Raw genomic sequence first — 19,462 nt, 5'->3', positions numbered from 1 at the left:
GAAGAGCAACCTGAAAAAATTCAGGAACTGCTATTTTATCAAAAAACAAAAAAAAAGATTTGGTTTGGTTTCTTCGAAATTGATGGCGGTGAGAACGTAATCATCAATGGCGACGGTTATCGCGCCATGATAACCGACTATTTGATGCCTACAATCAAAGCTCGTGATTTCGGCGACACTTGGTTTCAAAAAGACGGCGTCACTTCCCACACATCGCATCAATCAATAATTTTTTGGAAAACACTTAAGTAAGTAGGTAATTTCACGTTTTGGGCCGATGGATTGACCATCAAGATCGTTTGATATCACACCGTTAGACTATTCCCTTTGGGGATATGTAAAGTCTAAAGTCCATGCAAACAATACCGCTTCGATTCAGGACTTGACTAATCGAAATGCTTGAATGAGCTTTCGAAAATTGAACTCAACGGATGGATCATCTGAGACGTAGCCACTGCCAATATTTGAAAGAGATAATCTTCAAGAAATAAATGCCAAAAAATGTTCTTTCGAATGATAATAAACCGTCCTCATTAATTTTGAGTTTTATGTATTTTTTCTTGAAAAAAATGTAGGTAATCTCGAAACGGATTTGCCTCTAAAATCCGATGATATTTTCAGCTGTATTCATCGTTTACTTTGTTTGCAGCCTTGGAAAAAGCGCTGACATAACTGCATAACATCCAATGGCGACTATATTAAAGCCGACAAACTTTTATAATAGACGCTTGAATAATTTTTTTACTTTCAAAAAATGAAAATATCTGCTTTGAACACACCTCTTATGTGTGAGTAGTGCTTTTATACCTTTGACAGTTTGATTGGTCTCCTTACCATTCGACGGTTCATTCGGTTCCAAATAGGATGGTATTTCTTATATCTGAACCTATTAATCCAGAACTCAACTTTATCGGTAGCTATAACTTCGAAAATAAGAACATAAAACTAGTTTTGAAAAATTATTTCATTGCACCTTGACATTATTATTGAACTTCCGAATGCGACCCTTTATATTTAAATCATGTACCACGGTCTAAAATAAAAGAAAATCATATAATTTTGACATTGTTCCATATGATCTTTAAGAAGAACATTGAAGTAATTGTCATAAACTTTTCATAAAAATTAATCAAATCGGCTAAAAAGAAATTTGGTGTAGATACCGGTTATTACATTTTTCTCGAATGGGTGGCAACACTAATTCAACGCACACAATTACTATGAACTATTAACACACACATGCGCGTATCGTCAATAAATCGCGTTATGACAAACATTCAGCGAGGAGTTTCCTATTTGTTGTTGGAGAGTAGGCGCTCGTGTGCTGCGAGCACTTAGCATTATCGATATTGTTTAACTTACTCACAATTAGGCTGTTGTTGGCTAATAATGCTTACTCTACCAAGGGGAGATACCCAACTTAATATATATGTTATATCACATACATATATATATGTGCATACATATTTATGTATTTATAATCACCAACTATATATGAGAAATCACACTACTTGCGCCATTAATCAGCTTGAATAACCGATAATTCGTTTGCAACAACAACACTTAGCGAAAACACGATTGCAACATTATCGCACGGCTATCGTTCCACCGATAACAAGCTAATTTAATTATTTCGTGTTGAACCTTTTCCCAGCGTAACGGTGAATTTACTTGCGCGTCAGAGCTGAGTTTACAATTTTGTTGTCACCTGCCGCCGCCATGTGCGATACTGTTGTACTTTCAATCAAATTGAACACTTTTTGTTGCACCTTCGCCGTTGCTGGCTGTCAGTTGGGTTTTTGCCGTTTTCTTTGCTGTTTCGCCTTTGTTTTTCCTGTTTTGCCTCGAAGGATGAGCAAACATCGTATTACAGTGTCTACAGTTACTCAATATAAGCTTAACAATGTGTGTAACAGTATTTGTTGTGCTACTTGTGTTTGTTGTAAACTGATAATTTATTCAGCACACAATAAAGAACGGCACTCTAATGCCGCCTGCCACTGCCAAGCACGCCTGTGTGTGTGTGTGTGTGTTTACATGCAAGTATGTCAATGTGATGCGTTGCATGGCTGTGTTTGTGTGTGTCTGTTTACAGATAACCATTTTATCTGCAGCCGCCAGTGTACAACCCACTCCCCCCTCTCCGCCTAGCTTGCCTTCCTGCCTTCACTCGCCTTCACTTTAAATATGCGCTTCTGGCTTGTTTGTTTTCTTGAGTATTCTATAAATAGTTTTACGTTGATTGTTGTTGTTATTTTGTTTGTCCTGTTGCTGTTGGTGGTGTTGCTGTTGCTGCTGTTTCTGCTGCTGGCAACTTGTAAATCTATTTATCTACCAGATATTGGTTATTGGTTTTATCTTTTCTATTTATCTATCTATTGTACATTTTTGTATGAATATTCCTTTTTGTCACCGCCACACGCTCGTCTTAGCTTACGGACAAACGCACTGGCATACATATGCACACACATACAAACAGTCGTTCTATTTTCTTTTATGCTTCCAATTTTGCAGCCCTCGGGCTTTACAATGTTGCCACACTCTGCCTAGCTGTGCGAATGGCTTTGCTTGCTTGTTGCAAGGAGCGGATTCAGATTCAATGGTCCATGGGGTGGCTCATTTTCGCACAGCTTGAGTTCGTTTGCTTGTCGGCAACAAGTTTTTAATTCATTCTTGCTATTATTCGCCGAGTATTTATAAATAAAAAACATGCCTAAGAGTTTTAAATTAAAAATATATACTCGTATTAGCAAAAACATCCTCCATACCATACTTGCTCTATCGTCATATTAGCGCCATTTAACAAAAATCAATAAGAAATTACTTTGCGTCGATGACTTGTAGGATTTTTGTACTAGCCCGAAAATTTCGGAACGACTTTAACGCTTATATTGACCAAAGTTAAAAAAATACTAGCATTACCTTGCTCCACACCCACTCAAGCAGTTTAGATTAAAAAAAAATCTCTAAAAATATACAGAAGTACAGTAGAAAACTCCATAAGCTACTGGCCTATACAATATTTAGAAATATAATACCGCAAAACCTAGACTTATTAGCTTTGTATCAACTACAGTCAAGATCTACTGAAGTATCCGTACTAACGAAGGTATTTGGCTGCCTAGGACATACACTATGCTAGAATATTGATGAGGTTTCCAGTACTACTTTCATTGGAACCCATTCGAGCCTGACATTGAGCAATACCAAAAGCTCCATCAGAATCGGGGAGGATCGTTGGATATCAAACGAGGCGACTCCCTATCGTGCGACATCTTCAATCTATTTCTGAAGAAAATAATTCGAGCTGTAGAGCTGAATAGAGAAGGTACAGTCTTCTACAAGAGTGTAAAACTGCTGGCGTACAACCGCGCAGAATAACTTTTTCCAACAGGTTCTTCTTTGGACTTAGTAGGCAATTGAGAATTAAAGTAATCTCTCGATGAACAAAGACCAAATTGTACGTCCTGTTATATGGTGCAGGACCATGACAACATCTGATGAGTCGACGTAACGAGTTTTCGAGAGAAAGGTTCTGCGAAAGACTTATGGTCCTTTGGCCATTAGCAACGACGAATTTCGTATTCGATGGAAGGACCAGCTGAACGAGTTACACGACGACATTGACATGCTTTAGCGAATTAAAAGACAGTGGCTACGCTGGCTAGGTCCTATCGTCCGAATGGACGAAAACACTTCAGCTCTAAAGGTATTCGACGCAGTATACGCCGGGGGAAGCAGAGAAAGGGGAAGACTTCCACTCCGTTGGAAAGACCAGCTGGAGAATAACTTGGCTACACTTGGAATATCGAATTGGCGCCAATACCAATCTCTTAGGTGTGCCCCAAGCGCTCATAGAAGGCATCTTTGGTCACATCGTCCTTCTCTTCTGTCGAGGGGTGGGCGCAAGTCAGCGATGTGTTGAAGAACTTCGCTTCGATGCGGGTTGTGGCTAGACATTCATCCACCGGGGTGAATGCCAGGACTCGGTGATGGAGTCTCTCTCCCACCACGAATCCCACACCGAATTTGCATTCCTTTATATGGCCACTGTAGTAAATGCCATAAAGACCTACCCGTCTCAGTCTTTGTCCCGTCGATCACACTTCTTGGACAGCGGTGATGTCAGCCCTTATTTTAACGAGGACATCAACCAGTTGGGCAGCCTTCCCGATAAAGGGACCGGACATTCCAGCTACCCCAAACTCAGCGCACAACCCTGAGGAGGGCTGGTTCGCCTTCTCACTTTATCTCGCCTTCAAACGGATGTTCTTTGGCTACCCAGAGGATACTTGGTCTAAGACCGGAAGTCGTGCTGCTTGCACCATATGTAAAAGAATCGTTTCTGACCTCTCCAAAGTGAAAAAGTCGCTTTCCTGTTGAAGAAATTGTTATAGCAAATCAAAGTTCAATCGGTTTGTATATGTAATCTCTCCTTCTTCTTTATAATGAAAAATGTTAAAAATGACGATCACGATAATTTCGTTTCGTTACTTTTTATACACCGATCAGGAGTACCACAATGTTTGTAACACGCAGAAGGAAACATTGGAGACCCAATAATATATATAGATATATATACTCGTATATACTTATATCTATATATATATATATATATAAATGATCAGCATGACGACCTGAATCGATTTAGCCATATCCGGTTACCTGTCCGTCTATCTATTTATATGCGAACTAGTCCCTCAGTTTTTGAGATATCGGTCTGAAATTTTGCACTGGTCTTTTTCTTCCCAAGAAGCTGCTCATTTGTCGGAACTGCCGATATCGGAACACTATTACATATAGCTGTTGTTTGAGCTGAACGATCGAAATCAAGTGTTTGTATGGGAAATTTTATCATTTGAAGAGTTATCTGCACCAAATTTGGCATATGTAACGCAACGCTAATATATCCGAACACGTTTTTCAAAGCGGACCACTATATCATATAGCTGTCATACTATACAATATGAACAACCAAAATCAAGCTTTTGTATGAAAACTTCTTTATATGTGAAGGGTATTCTAGCTTATTTGACAGAAAATACATGCATTCATGGCTACATGAACGAAGGGAGCTATATAAAGATTTATAGCTGGTATTAATGATTCACGTTTTGTTTCGTTGTCTCTATAAATTATGGGTTATTTGCAGTAAAATATGTCTCCTTATAAATAATTTATTTTTCAAGAACTTGAAATATTAAAAAAAATTGTACAGATTTCTATATTAGTGCGCAACCACCCTTCCTATCTTCCTCCCACTTTACCACCCCTCTTCTTTGACGCCACCAAAAAGTTCTTGATTTAGATTTCAAATTCATGACTATTTCTCCGCTTTAATGGCCCCCATTCATTATTGCACTTTTATTAAACTCATAAATGAACTATTTTTGTCAACGGAAAAATAATAATTTCATTTTATAGCTGTCACACAAAGTATGCGCTGACTGTGAGTGGCCTCACTAGCTGATTGCCTACGAACCGCTACTGTAAAGCGATTTCCAAATGCATACCAGGTGATGCTCATAAAAATATCAACAGCGGCCGAGCCAAATATGTCGTCCGCAGTTGTCGCGTCTGCCAATGCATGGCCACCAGTGGCATTCAAGAGCGCTGCGCATCTCCTGCCGGCGCGACCGTACAGCGCTCACACTCAACTACTTTGTACTAGCGCGTGTGTGTGCTTAGACATGTGTAGAAGCGCACACAAACAAGGCAATCGAGGTTTCTCCCATGCATGAATAGCAGACTGCAGCCGAGCTGACACACACGACACGTGAGCGCCTCGGCTACACATGTGTTTGGATGTCTTTCCACACACACACACGCCCAGGCGCACATGTGCATGGGTTTTGTGCTCAGCGCATCATAGTAATAAGAACAACATCAGCACGTACAACACACACACACACACACAGCCACGCGCAAGAAACAAAAGCAAACTTAAATGCATTTTTAATCTGGTCTTTATTTTTGGTTTATTTTATCTGAATGCACTTGAATAAGTTTGCTGTTGCCTCCACCTCACTGACACCCATTATATTTACTGTATGTGCTCAAGTGTGTGTGTGTATTTGTCTTTTAGTTTTATTTTTTGGTTTTTATTTTTTATTTTTTAGATTGCACTTTTGGTTTTGATGTCGCGCTATCGTTTTTTGTCCTCTATCTGCTGCTGTTGAAAGGTGTTACAGTTAGGAAAGGACATTACGTCCTCTGTATGTGTGTGTAGTTCATTTATTTTTATTTTATGCACATATGAACTCGGCGACTTGCGAATGTGTGTGTAAACACATTTGTATATATTTTATTGTCGTGCATTTTTATGTGTTTGCATGTGTGCATGTCAGCTTATTTACATGTACTGTCTATATGTATGTGTGAGCAGTTTTGTACGCCATTTATTTTATTGTGTTCATATGCACTTACAGTTATGTGAAAATTAATAGACTACAGACGATAAAGTTAATGAATGGAATGATGCAGATTCAGCGCTGATTTCATTTGAATTATGCAATATTTCAATTGAATTGAATCTAAGTTTTTAAATTATACATTTTATTTTTATCAAACACAAATCAATCTAAAACACCATTCGGCTGCACCGAAGCTAATATACCCTTCACAGATGCATTTCTTTTAGTAACTATGTGTTCAGTTAATATATAAAACTATGTATATGCTATAGTAATGGCCGATCTGAACAAAATTTGGAGCTTGTATTGCGCCCTGTTGAAACCACAGTAATCAAATCTTCTTCGAAAGTTTTGGCATACAAGCATCAACGATAGCGATTCCGATCGTTCACCGTTTGCGTAAAGCATCTTTGAAAAAATACGGTCCAATGATTCTTTTTCAAATGTTATAGTGGTCCAACATCGGCGTTCCGACAAATTAGCAGCTTCTTGAAGAGAAAATGACGTTTGCAAAATTTCAAAACGATAAATTAAAAACTGAAGGACTAGTTCGTATATATACAGACAGGTTGCCGCATTAAAGTGTCATAGCCGCTATCTTCAGTGCTACCAAATTTTATTTTGCTAATTTTAACACAACAGTTTACTGTTACGAGTATGAATAGAAAACAAAAACAAAAGATTATGGCTACAAAAAAATAATTTCTACACCAGATGCTTAGACAAGTGCACAAGAGATGCTCCACTGTTTCCCTGGTGCCCTGCTCTAAACATATCCTATAATCACGATATGTCATACCAGACAGTGACCAGTTAATATTCCGATAATTTTCCTACAGTCTCTTCTGTCGAGTGCCAATAGGAATTTTGTGTATTTCCAATCTATTCCAATCCACTGTTTTGCATATGACTTTTGCAGTCTTACTTCTTACTTCTGTCGTCCTCTGATCGTCGTATAGACAATGCATGGGTTTCCCAATGTTTATCACGTTTTCGAATGTTAGCGGCAGACCATTCTCGGCAATCTTGTCTACTTTTTCGTTGCCCTCGATGCCTTTGTGACCTGACACCGAGTAGAAGTGAAGTTGCTTACATCTGGTAACAGTTTACATTGCTGCCCTGCTTCCCAAGAAATTTCTGACCGATGTGCTAAACAAGTTTATTGCCTTGATTGCTGCTTGACTGTCTACGTAGATGTTGAGTCTGGAATTGCCTGCAGGTGCATAAGGGAACAGCTCCGCTGCTTTCGCAATAGCAAAGGCCTCAGCTTGAAATATGCTGTACACAAAGTCACACTGTGCTACATAGTCATCTGGCAACTTAAAAGTTTATATATTCACGCAATGACTCCATCGTCCATTTTTGAGCCATCCGTATAAATGTTAAGAGTGTTGCGCTTAGCTAGCATACCCTTACGCCAGCCGACAGTTTATAAAACATTCATATTTTTGAAACAATTTTATTTCGAGATTATATTCCAATTCTGTACTAAAATTAGATTATATTAAACTAAACATAGAAACATGCTCCGAAGGTTAGTGCTCTTAAAACAAAAGGTGTACGGCAGTTGAACAATGTCTACTATGTGTTTTTGGCTATTTTTTATTATGAAAATGCACTGTATTTCAAATTATCATTGTCTATAATATAATTTGTATATTTTCCAAAAACAAAAGTAAAATTTTATATTTTGTTAATTTTTCAGCGCTTATATAATAGGTTTGTGGCGCAATTTCGTCATCGATTCGTCATTTCCTGCTAATTAACTTTCAACGCTGCTCACTTGCCAAAAATTTGGAAGTAAAAGCAATATACGAGTAAAACTTAAAGTGGTTGAATATTGTATAGTGGAATGAAAGAGAGTGAAACTGAGAGAAAGAGAGCGACAGATACTCGGTGTGGATAAGGCATTAAGAGTAGACAAAAGTAACTATCAATTCTTTGCAGTTTTAGTTTAAAGTTTTGAGACAAGTTATACTATTGTGAATGACAGAAATGACAATTTACTGTCTAAGCTACTTCCACTTTTTTTTTTATCAGACTTACACAATTTGTTTTATAAGAAATACAATTTATTTCACAATTACTTTATGAAAAAATTTTATATTTTAATCTTAGCTATCGACTTTTATGCAAAATGAACACTAATTATTCAACAGCACAAAACTTGAAAGTTATTATTTAATTTGCGAAAAATATTTAACATTTGCAGAGTATTTTAACATTCCTTTCCGTTCCACAACATAATGAATCTGTAAACAGTTTTTAGTATAAAAATGTGTTATTTCAAGCAAGGACGCGTTGGAGGCCCTATGAAATATGCATATATACATAGTACATATAACGATCAGCATGATGATCTGAGTCGTTTTAGTCATGTCTGCCCGTATATATAGTATATGTATACGTGAAATAGTCTCCAAGCTACTGATTTGTCGAAATCATTTCATTGTAAGGAAAACTTTTCTATTTTACAAGATATCTTCATGAAACTTATTATCTAAAGCAACGGTATAATCAACGAAGAAATCTTTCAAATCGGACAACTATATCATATAGCTGCCATACAAACTGAACAATCAAAATCAAGTTCTCTATGGAAATCTTCTTAATTTTGCGAGATATTTCCATTAAATTTAGCAAGAGTTATCACCTAATAAATTGCTGTAATCTGTGGAGAAATTTTTCAGCTCGGCTCACTATAACACATACCTCCCATACAAACTAAAAGATCGAAATCAAGCTCTTGTATGAAAAATTTTTTATTTGACAAGATATCTTCACGAATTTTTTTACGAATCATTGCCCAAAACAACGCTACAATCCCCGCAAAAATTTTTAAAATCGGACCACTATAGCATGTAGCTGCCATACACACTGGTCAATCAAATTCAAGTTCTTGTATGGAAACTGTTGTATAAGCGAAGCGATAAGCGTTTTATACATAGCTCCGCTGCAACTGAATTTAAAGCTTTTCAAGTTTTATTCTATTTTTATATTTTTTCTTGTTTTACAATATTTTTTAATTTTTCTTAAATTTTTATTTGTTATTATATTTTAATATTTTTTCTTTTCATTATATTTTTAAGTTTTTGTATTAACTTTTCTTGCAAAACATCCCAAAAGTAAAATTCTTCCCTTTATAAGCTCGTCAGCGCTTATATAATAGGTTTCTACTTTATTTTCATAACTCACGCGCACCTATTATTTCGCACAACACTGTCAGCCAGCCATGCATTTACCTGGGAACGCACATATGCAAGCGCTACCTTCGCAGCACTTTATTGGCACACAAATTACAAAAAGAAAATAATACGTGCGCAAAGCTACAAAAAAAAAACAGTTATACTTATATGTGTGTATAAGTAATAGTGTGGCACACAAAAGCCGGAAAAATCGATGCAACGTATCCATTATTTTTGTAGATCAGTGACACAAAAACGAGTTCATCCACTGACTCTGTGACTGGGCGACTTAGAACCGGTGTGTCAGTGTTAGCTATTGTGTTTTTTACATGTGTGTGTATATTTTTTCATGTGTGTGTATGTGTACTTTTACATCAGTGTGTGTATAAGCAAATAATTGTGTGTGTGCTTGTGTTATTGGCATTGTGTGCGACCGAGTGTTGTTATGCACTTTGGCTTTTCCGAATGGCTTTTCATATGCAATCAGTGGAACACTGGTCAGGCTGTAGTTAATCCTGCCGGCTATGGCTCTAGCCAACAACAAAACTTTTATGCGCTGTATTATTAGACATTTTTTTCTAACAGTTATATAGATACATATGTATATGTATAGATATTTTTCCATTATTTTCTATTCACTCACGTTAGTTTTTGCACTCCAATGATTCTATATTTGAATTATAATTCGATTACTTTGAACGCGCGTTGTTGCTGGGATTTAGATTTGAGCTCGAACTCGCTTTTAAATTTAGTTTAGAAAGAGTTTATAGTTTTATATATAGTTATATATATATAGATATGAGTGTGTGTGTAAGCACTAGTATTTTTCATTAACTACTGATTTTGTTATATCGAACCTTTGCCGCAGAAGACACGAACTTCAACTAACTCGAAAAATATTTCTCTGACGCTGACGCTGCTCCAGTTTCGTTTATTGCTATATATGAGTAGTGTATTGTTTTATCTGCGTCCATTTAGATAAGAATAATCTTATCATTTCGTCGATAAGCGTATATAGCGCGCTCTTATCTCAAAGCAAATTGTTGATCGTTGCCGCTGGTGAACCATAAAGCAACACTACAGATATTTGTTTAGTGAATGAGCGAGCATGTGTGTGTATATATATATATGTGTATGAAAATATATATATAGGTGTGTATGAATGTGTGTGTGTGAGCAGTTTGTGAGTGTTTGTGTTAATGCCAGCGCGCACATGAGCCACAACACAGCAGTGAGTATGCACTTTAAAAACCACACACACATACATATTTATATAAGTACATATAAACATATACATATTGTATATTCATATAGTTTTCGTCCACACAACGGTACAGGTAATTCAAGTGACATTTATCGCATTTTTTTCAGACGCGTCGCCCGTTCCACGCATTGTTTGGTTTGCAAGTAGATTTTGTACGTCCGGAAACCCAAGCGGATCCATACAAAAATGCCCTTCGAAATTGTTAGTATATTGTTAGTGTGTGTGTATGTGTTTGTTTGCTGGCAGCTCATAGCTGTCTACTTGTTTCCCTCATTTGTGGGTGTAAACATTTACAAGTGTGCGATTAAGTAGAAACGTGAGTTTATGGCAGTTCGTTGTGCGTCCGTCCTCCCCTCCTTCGGTGCTGACTAATTTCATAAATTCTACATATCAAATGTTATTTAGATAAGATTAAATTTCGTAAGTGCAATACTTTTGTTTTGCGGTAAGTTGAGTGTATAGTGTCGCTTTAATAACGCCCTAGTTGATAGGCCTTTATTCGAGGGATTTTCTAAACTGCAGCAATACTAAATAGTATAAAGTCTAAATGAAAATAATAAATATGTATAAGGCAGTGATTTCGGTTAGAACATACTTTAAATTTCTCTCATTGCCTGCAGCTACTTAAAATACATGACAGAAGACAATATTTCCTGCTATTTACTGTATATATGTACATGTATACCATTCCATAGTAAATATCAGTTAGCATAAGCTTAACATTGAAATTGTGCAACAGATTGATGGATTCGCAAAGCAGAATTTGCTAATATTTCGGGATATAACATATGGCCTTGAAGGTTTATAGCGCTGAAAACAAAACTGTTTATACCCTGAACAAGTTCCGTCTGTGTCAGTATATACATACATCAGCTAGACCCTCGGTTTTGAGATATCGTTCTGAAATTTTTCGCACGATCTTTTGCATCCAAGAGGCGGCTTATTTATAGAAACCGCCGACATCGGAACAATACGAGTATAGCGTATAGCTGCCATACAAAATGAACCATGAAAATCAAGTTCTTGTTTGTAAAACTTTTTCTATTGTAAAGGTTATTATAATAAAAATGTTTTTTTTCTTTTTGGTACCAAAAATCAAGCGAACTTCCTACAAGTAGATACCAGTTTTCATAGAATAAGACATACTTGCTTCAAAATAGACATCAATATCGACATCTGCAATATTTGCATTGTTGAGATTTGAAAACCAGAATAAAGCACTAGGTCATAGGACCGCAGCATAGCAAGGAACAAGTGGGATGCATAAGTAATTCGAAGTTTATTTTTTCAAATAATTCAATGTGTCTTTAATTTAAGACATGGAAAAAAGTTAGTTGAACATAGACCTGCAGCTTTTCATATTCTCAGTTTACTGTAGAGGCAAATAATAAATAATAATTCAAAAAATCTATTTTTTATTACCTTATTAAATTTTACAAGACCTCAAGAATATTATCCTAAATTTCCAAGTTGATCCGAGAAATAGTTTCAGCACCGTTTTTAAACGTGTTTTTCTCGAAACAGTGTTTTAGAAGTTGATTTCTCGAAAACAATTCAACAGATACTCACGAAATATTACCCAAATCTTTGAGATACAGTTTTTTCCTTCTTTCAAGGATTTTTTTTTCGATTACAACTATTTGAAAAAAAAATGTCGCGTAATTTTAATTTTTTTTTTTGTTTAAATGCCAAAAATTTAATTTTCAGTTTTTTCCCCTTTGTCTTAATTTTAAACTAAGGTGTTAACTAAAACACATAGCTTTTCGCTTTAGTTGATCCTGTAAGGAGTTATCCTGCCAACGCGGGCGCATATTTTTCCGAGAGGTCACAGGAAATGGCATCGCAATGGCCGACTTTAAAATATTTTTTCTAAAAATTTCAGAATTTCTTTGTTAATAGTGTATGGTTGTAACAATAAAAAATTCTAATAAAATATTTAATTTTTGATATAAGAAACCCATGTAACCTCTTAATGTTTTGTATATAATACTAAAAAGTATGCAATCCATCAAATTATTAGCATCATATCCTACTTTCAGTTACCTGAACATAAAAAATATTTACAAAAATTATGCATATCTCCAATAATTACGTCATAAACGATGATTTGGCCAAAACATATAGGTTTTAAGTGATTTGTTTCATAGCTTGGTCTCTAGGCTTATACCGAAAATATCATACAGGGTATCTTTATCTGTCATATACATATGTGAAATAATCTACATGGTAGTAAATAGAGTCATTAACACCGATTATTTTGGTGTTGAATATATTAATAATTGGGCAAACCTTCTCTTAGCCCCCTACCCTTCACTATGCCATAATATTTTCTCCTGATTGATTTTATTTTATACTTATTACTTACAGAATATATCTTAACATAGCCTTAGTATTATGTGATTTGGTGTCAATTTTTTTTTATTTATACATATTTTAGACCAATGAATGGTTTAAGTGAAAAATGATACATATTTCTATTTTTTCTTGTATTTTTGAAACTTAAGACTTAAAATTCAATATAATTAGCAACTCATAGAAAACAAAACTAAACGTTGATTGCAATTTTTATTTTTTTAACACGAAAAAAATTACTTATCCACTAAATAAGAACCTTAAGGGCATTACGTATACCTCAGCAGACGTGTTAGCGCAAGGGTGTATCACAAGTGCTGACCGTTTTAAAGCATCTCTTAGAGTTTGTTCGATTCGCTGAAGAGTAAAGTTTCGCAAGTCGAAGACAACTATAGTTCCCAATTATGAGTCGAAGTCGTGTTGAGTTCGATACTCTCTAAATCAAATTTATAGCTCTTTTTAAGGGTTTACACTTCTCTTAGTAGTTTTAGTATTGGGCTCGACAAGACTCTGATGACATTTTATATAAGTCTATGTACTCTATAGAAGTAAATATAGTAATTTAAATAAGTTGACCAAAATTAATGGCAAAAATTTTAATTAATGTGGAAAACTTATTCAAGAAACAACGTTGATTTTTGTTTTTTCTAAAAAAAATACCACTAATCGGATAGTGTATATTCTGCTGAGAAACTAGATGTGAAAATATCATGACTGTCATATAAGACTAACTTTGTTGAATTGAACTTTCTTAGTACAAAAGAAAGACCACCAAAAGCAGCAGTATTCATTCACTAAACTAATTAGTAACATCGATTCGGTAATTCGAATATATACAGAACATGTTTTCTCATTATGTTGCTTAATACCACCGTTAAATCAAGTCGTGTAAGCCGTGTTCGATTCAAAATAGTAAATCGTTTATTACTAGAATACCGTTACTAACGTAGTTGCATTCGGTTATGATAAGGCATGCGCATTATCGTCGCGTATGTTGCCACACATCTTCTAAGCTTTATATGCAGTGAAAATAGAACTACAACCCAAATAGGCTAGATAATGTAGGTTAAAATGACTGAACCATAGCTAAAAACAAAACAATATTATACGATCTTAACTTATGTAGGTGTTCGTGAATTGGAGTTCCAAGTGTTGTTTTTATTAGAACCAAGATTCAGCACTGTATTTACATGAGAAAGAGATCTTAATATAGGGTTTTGGCGGTAAAGGACTGTTGATCTAAAAACCTGTAGAGATTATTAAAAATTGTATTTAATTACTAAGATAAGTGCTTTAACGTATATAGTTGAGTTCCTCATATCCGGACACCCACTGTTGCAGGATTTTTGTCCGGCTATAAGAACTGTTCAAGTATGAAGAACGACGTGGCGGCGTGTAAGAAGCGAGTGCTTAAAATTTTTTCTTAGAGTCAGATTTAGCAATTCAGAACTATGTTTCTACTGAACTAATAAAAGGGTGCAGATGTCAGGCAGGAGTGAATGAATGACAATTGTGCCATTAGTTTCGCTTAAGCCAACGCGAACCAGTGAGCAAGTCAATTAGATTGCTGTGATCATTCTGCGTATTGTTCTTAAAAAACTGTCTGAAAATTCCACAAATTATTGAGAATTATAAAAAAAACCGGGACTACATATTCCCAATAATTTTCTTTTTCACGTTTTGTGAAATCTTGTGCGTTTAATAGAGATAATTCTCACGAAAAATTAGCTAAATAATTTTCAAGTCCGTTTCTTGGAACATATTCATGTCCGATTATGGGAATGGTTTTGTATGAAAGTATGAATGAAGACGTTATTTTCATGAATTTTGTTCAGTTATGAGAGGTGTCCTGTTATCAGGGCTGTCCATAATGGAAATTACACTGTGTATTTGTACTGTAAATATATATATGTTAGGATTTGTGAGTCTACTATGTTTTTAGTAATATAATATAAATGCTTCAACTTACTTATTTTCACTAGTATCTCTCTTTTCAAACACTATACTTCTAAAAACATTCAAAACGTTCGTCCTATAAACCGTTAAAAACACTCGTATTATTAGATTATTGCTTTTTGTGGTTCATAATGACTCTATTTTAATAATATGAAACGCATTTGATTTTTCTGTTATTTATGTAGGCCGGTTACGCGCGCGATATCCGCTCGATAATGGTAATAAATATAAACTAAACTCAACCGTTCAATAAAAACAAAAAAATACCAATACCAAAGTCAACAGCAAGCGACGTTCAACGAAATTATACGATTACATTGGAAATGGATTGAAGTGCCGGCCACTGGCAGGACACACACCAACAGGAGCTGCACGGATGTACGGGTGGAGGTGAGCATTTTTATATGTATATACATATGTATGGGTGTGTAGGTATGAGTATGTGTTAAGTACGGCGCAAGGGTTGTGTGCTGAAGGCGTGGGTGTGCGGTGTGGTGGCGTCGTATGCGCGTTCACATTAATCGTGGAAATAATCGAATTGTGATGGACAGGAAAACAACTTATTGGTATACGGTACATATGTGCATACAACCATATATACCCCACATATGCAAGTATGTGTTTGTGTGCGCATATTAAACGGCATATATGAAGCAAAGGGCCAGCTTTTTCATATAGATATGTGCTTGGCGGCGCATACATACTTACATTACAGTACTTACAGAAATATGTATGTATATGTAGTTGTATCGGGAAGTGGGAGGCACGTGAGTGAAAGTTGCATTAAATTGCTTACTACAATGTTGTGGGCAGTTACATTTTAAATGGGCTGGCAGCCGCCACATAGGCACATACTTATGTACCTATGGTTGGTGGTGGCAGAGGGGGGCACTTTTCCACATATTTACATCCATTTAGGCATAAATAATAATTATTTCAAATATGTCTATGCCTAAGTGCTTATACGGTATATAGACTAATGCTTCTAAAACAATAATCAATGCATTGGAAAGCGTATTTACTACGTCTTTTTGGGACACGCGGGTATATAAATTTTTTCTGAAATTTTTATTGGGTGTTTATGGCTTTAATAATTCTACTTATGTAGGTGCATACAGATGTATGTGTATTGTTAATTTTGTTTCAATATTTTTTTTTTAATTATTAAATTATATAAATATGTCTCAACTGAGTCCCTAGTACTATGTATGTATGAGTAGACATTTCAATCCCATTCCTACATACTTGTTCAAATATTTTACGTATAGTATAACACATATTTGGATTTCTGTATATAGTAACCTTATAATAAAAGTACACACTGAAATTTTAATTTTGAGATTTTAAAGGCGTGGGAATTACTTACGCGTACTTTCTTTATTATACATATAATAATAAATACATATGGAACATACATATACATATATGTACGTGTGTTCCCAAGTAAACAGGACTTTTTGAATTTAGCGCCCCCAGATGGCGCCATCTATATGTCGACTGTGTTAGAATCTGCTATCTTTATCGATTGTCTAGTGAGAACTTCATGACATTTCATGGATTGGAAGTGAAGTTATTGCGTTTTAAGTGTCAGTACGTTTATGTTATCGGTGCGAAAATGAGCTTCGAACAAAGAGCCAACATTAAATTTGGTTTTAAGATTGGTAAAACTTTTACCAAAATGTTTCAATTGATGAAACAACCTTATGGCGCTGATTGCCTATCCCATAGTAGAGTGCACGAGTGGTTTTAACGTTTTCGAAGTGGTCGTGAGGACATAAATGGCGATCAACAAGTGGGCGAATCCAAATCCGTGATCACCGGAACTTCCATTGGATCTGAGCGTGAATTCATCAAAAATTAGCCAAAATCATCATTGAAATTCATGGATATGGAATTGAACATCTTCAAAACATTGACTTATCGCATTTTGATCAAATATTTGGGCTTACGAAAGGTGTGTGCACGGTTTGTCCCGCACAAATTGACTGATGATCATTCGATCGACGCTTGTGACCGATTATTTGACCAAAAATTACATTTTAACCATTAATCATTCCCCGTATTCACCTGATATGGTACCGTGCGATATCTTCCATTTCGGTAAAATGCATTTGCCCATGAAGGAAGGCGTTATATCTTCCATACTGGCGGTACCGGCCAAAACTCGTTCGACATGCTTCTGGACCATGCAAAAAGCTGTATTGAAGTAGAAGGAGAATATTTTGCATAAAATAAATTGATTTTGCCAAAAAAAAAAAAACATTTTTTCTGTTTTTTTTAAGTCCTGTTTACTTGGGAACGCACCTGTATATAATATCGGGTGATTTTTTAAGAGCTTGATAACTTTTTTAAAAAAAAAACGGATAAAATTTGCAAAATCTCATCGGTTCTTTATTTGAAACGTTAGATTGGTTCATGACATTTACTTTTTGAAGATAATTTCATTTAAATGTTGAATGTTAAACGATCTGCCACAACGTCGAATTTTCAGTGAATGGGCCCTAGAAAAGTTGGCAGAAAATCCGCTTTTTTATCGACAAATTTTGTTCAGCGATGAGGCTCATTTCTGGTTGAATGGCTACGTAAATAAGCAAAATTGCCGCATTTGGGGTGAAGAGCAACCAGAAGCCGTTCAAGAACTGCCCATGCATCCCGAAAAATCACTGTTTGGTGTGGTTTGTACGCTGGTGGAATCATTGGACCGTATTTTTCAAAGATTTTGGACGCAACGTTACGGTGAATGGCGATCTATCGTTAGATGACTTTTTGTTGCCAAAAATGGAAGAAAACACGTGGTTTCAACAAGATGGCGCTACATGCCACACAGCTCGCGATTCTATGGCCATTTTGAGGGAAAACTTCGGAACAATTCATCTCAAGAAATGGACCTGTAAGTTGGCCACCAAATGCGATTTAACGCCTTTAGACTATTTTTTGTGGGGCTACGTCAAGTCTAAAGTCTACAGAAATAAGCCAGCAACTATTCCAGCTTTGGAAGACAACATTTTAATTCAGGCTATTGAAAGCTCGAAAAAGTTGCCCAAAATTTCTTTCCGAATGGAACCTAAGACGCAGCCGCGGTCAACATTTAAATGAAATTATCTTCAAAAAGTAAATGTCATGAACCAATCTAACGTTTCAAATAAAGAACCGATGAGACGCGTTTTTTTTTAATATCAAGCTCTTAAAAAATCTTGGATACATATCTCAATTCCTGTGTATCGAAACCTTACAATCAAAGAGCACGTTGAAAATTTAATTGTGAGACTTTAAAGGCAATTTCAGCCATGAATTAGTCGGCTATCTTGGCGCAATAGGGGTCGTAATTGACGGTTAATTCCTCACCGGCATCATTTTTAAAGAAATATGGGCCTAAGTTTCCACCGGCAAACAAACCAACTTGTTCTTCGTCCTAAATGCAGCAATTCCGCTTGCTTACATACCCATGGAACCAGAAATAGGCCTCATCGCAACATCGGATCTTCTCGGAATTTTCTAGATAGCCCAGTCGAGCGGCTTCAGTTCTTGTGCAAGCTAAATTTTGTACGCTATCAGTTAAAGAATTCAATTGAATTCAAGAAATAAAATGCGCCAAACCGTTCCATACGTAAGTCCGATTTGTTGGGAAAGGCGCCGTCTTCGTGTACACTCTTAGCTATGTCTACTTTATTTTCTTCACTACGTGCTGAGAGTGATCTATTCGGTCGAAAATTATCCAATGATAAATGCTCGGTCTCAAGATGGGTTGTGATGTTGCAAACGGTACGCTCAGTGGGCCGATTGTGTTGACCATAAGTTGAGCGATCGCGGGAAATACATTCTTTACAAAATGTAAACGAATTGTTGTTCAGGTTCATAAGTTAACAATATTGAAGAAAAATAAAATGAAAACTTGATACGACTCAAGTATATTCTCAAAAAAGGCTATTGAGAAGAGTATTGAGACGTTAATCACTCGTTATAAGTATATACTTTATAGGACCTTCCACGTTTTCTTCTGATCGTTACAAACTTTTTGACAAACCTCATGTGTCCTGTTCAGTATACAAGGATTACCTGAATCTATTGTGAGCGCACGTGGAAGTTTAACTAACTGGCTAACTAGAGGCGGAAACTTAATTGAAATTAAAAGCCATATTTAATAACTGGCTTATGGCTAAATGGGGATACAAATATAAATAGGTAGCGTATTTGAAAGCACTTTGTTTATATAAAGAGCCCTTACATTACTTTTGAAGGGGTGGTTTTTAAATGGAGTGAATTCGAACATAGAATTTAATTACAGTGGTTTA

General features: G+C 35.9%; 1 protein-coding gene across 5 annotated transcripts in view; it reads right to left on the bottom strand.

The window, feature by feature from the left end:
- The window catches only part of LOC126767269 (CUGBP Elav-like family member 2), a 186,200-nt gene extending 170,677 nt beyond the window's left edge, over window positions 1-15,523 (bottom strand). For 4 of the 5 annotated variants that reach the window (XR_007669044.1, XR_007669045.1, XM_050484833.1 and 1 more), the window contains exon 1: window positions 15,184-15,506. The gene's annotated coding sequence lies outside the window, so the exon portion shown is untranslated. Of the gene's footprint in view, window positions 1-15,183 lie in introns of all 5 variants that reach the window. The other variant, XM_050484838.1, reaches the window with a different exon arrangement.
- Window positions 15,524-19,462: the final 3,939 nt, after the last annotated feature.

This window comes from Bactrocera neohumeralis, unplaced genomic scaffold (genome assembly GCF_024586455.1).
Source record: "Bactrocera neohumeralis isolate Rockhampton unplaced genomic scaffold, APGP_CSIRO_Bneo_wtdbg2-racon-allhic-juicebox.fasta_v2 ctg49_3, whole genome shotgun sequence".
Taxonomy (NCBI): Eukaryota; Metazoa; Arthropoda; class Insecta; order Diptera; family Tephritidae; genus Bactrocera; species Bactrocera neohumeralis.
This window is presented reverse-complemented; position numbering and strand designations above follow the sequence as displayed.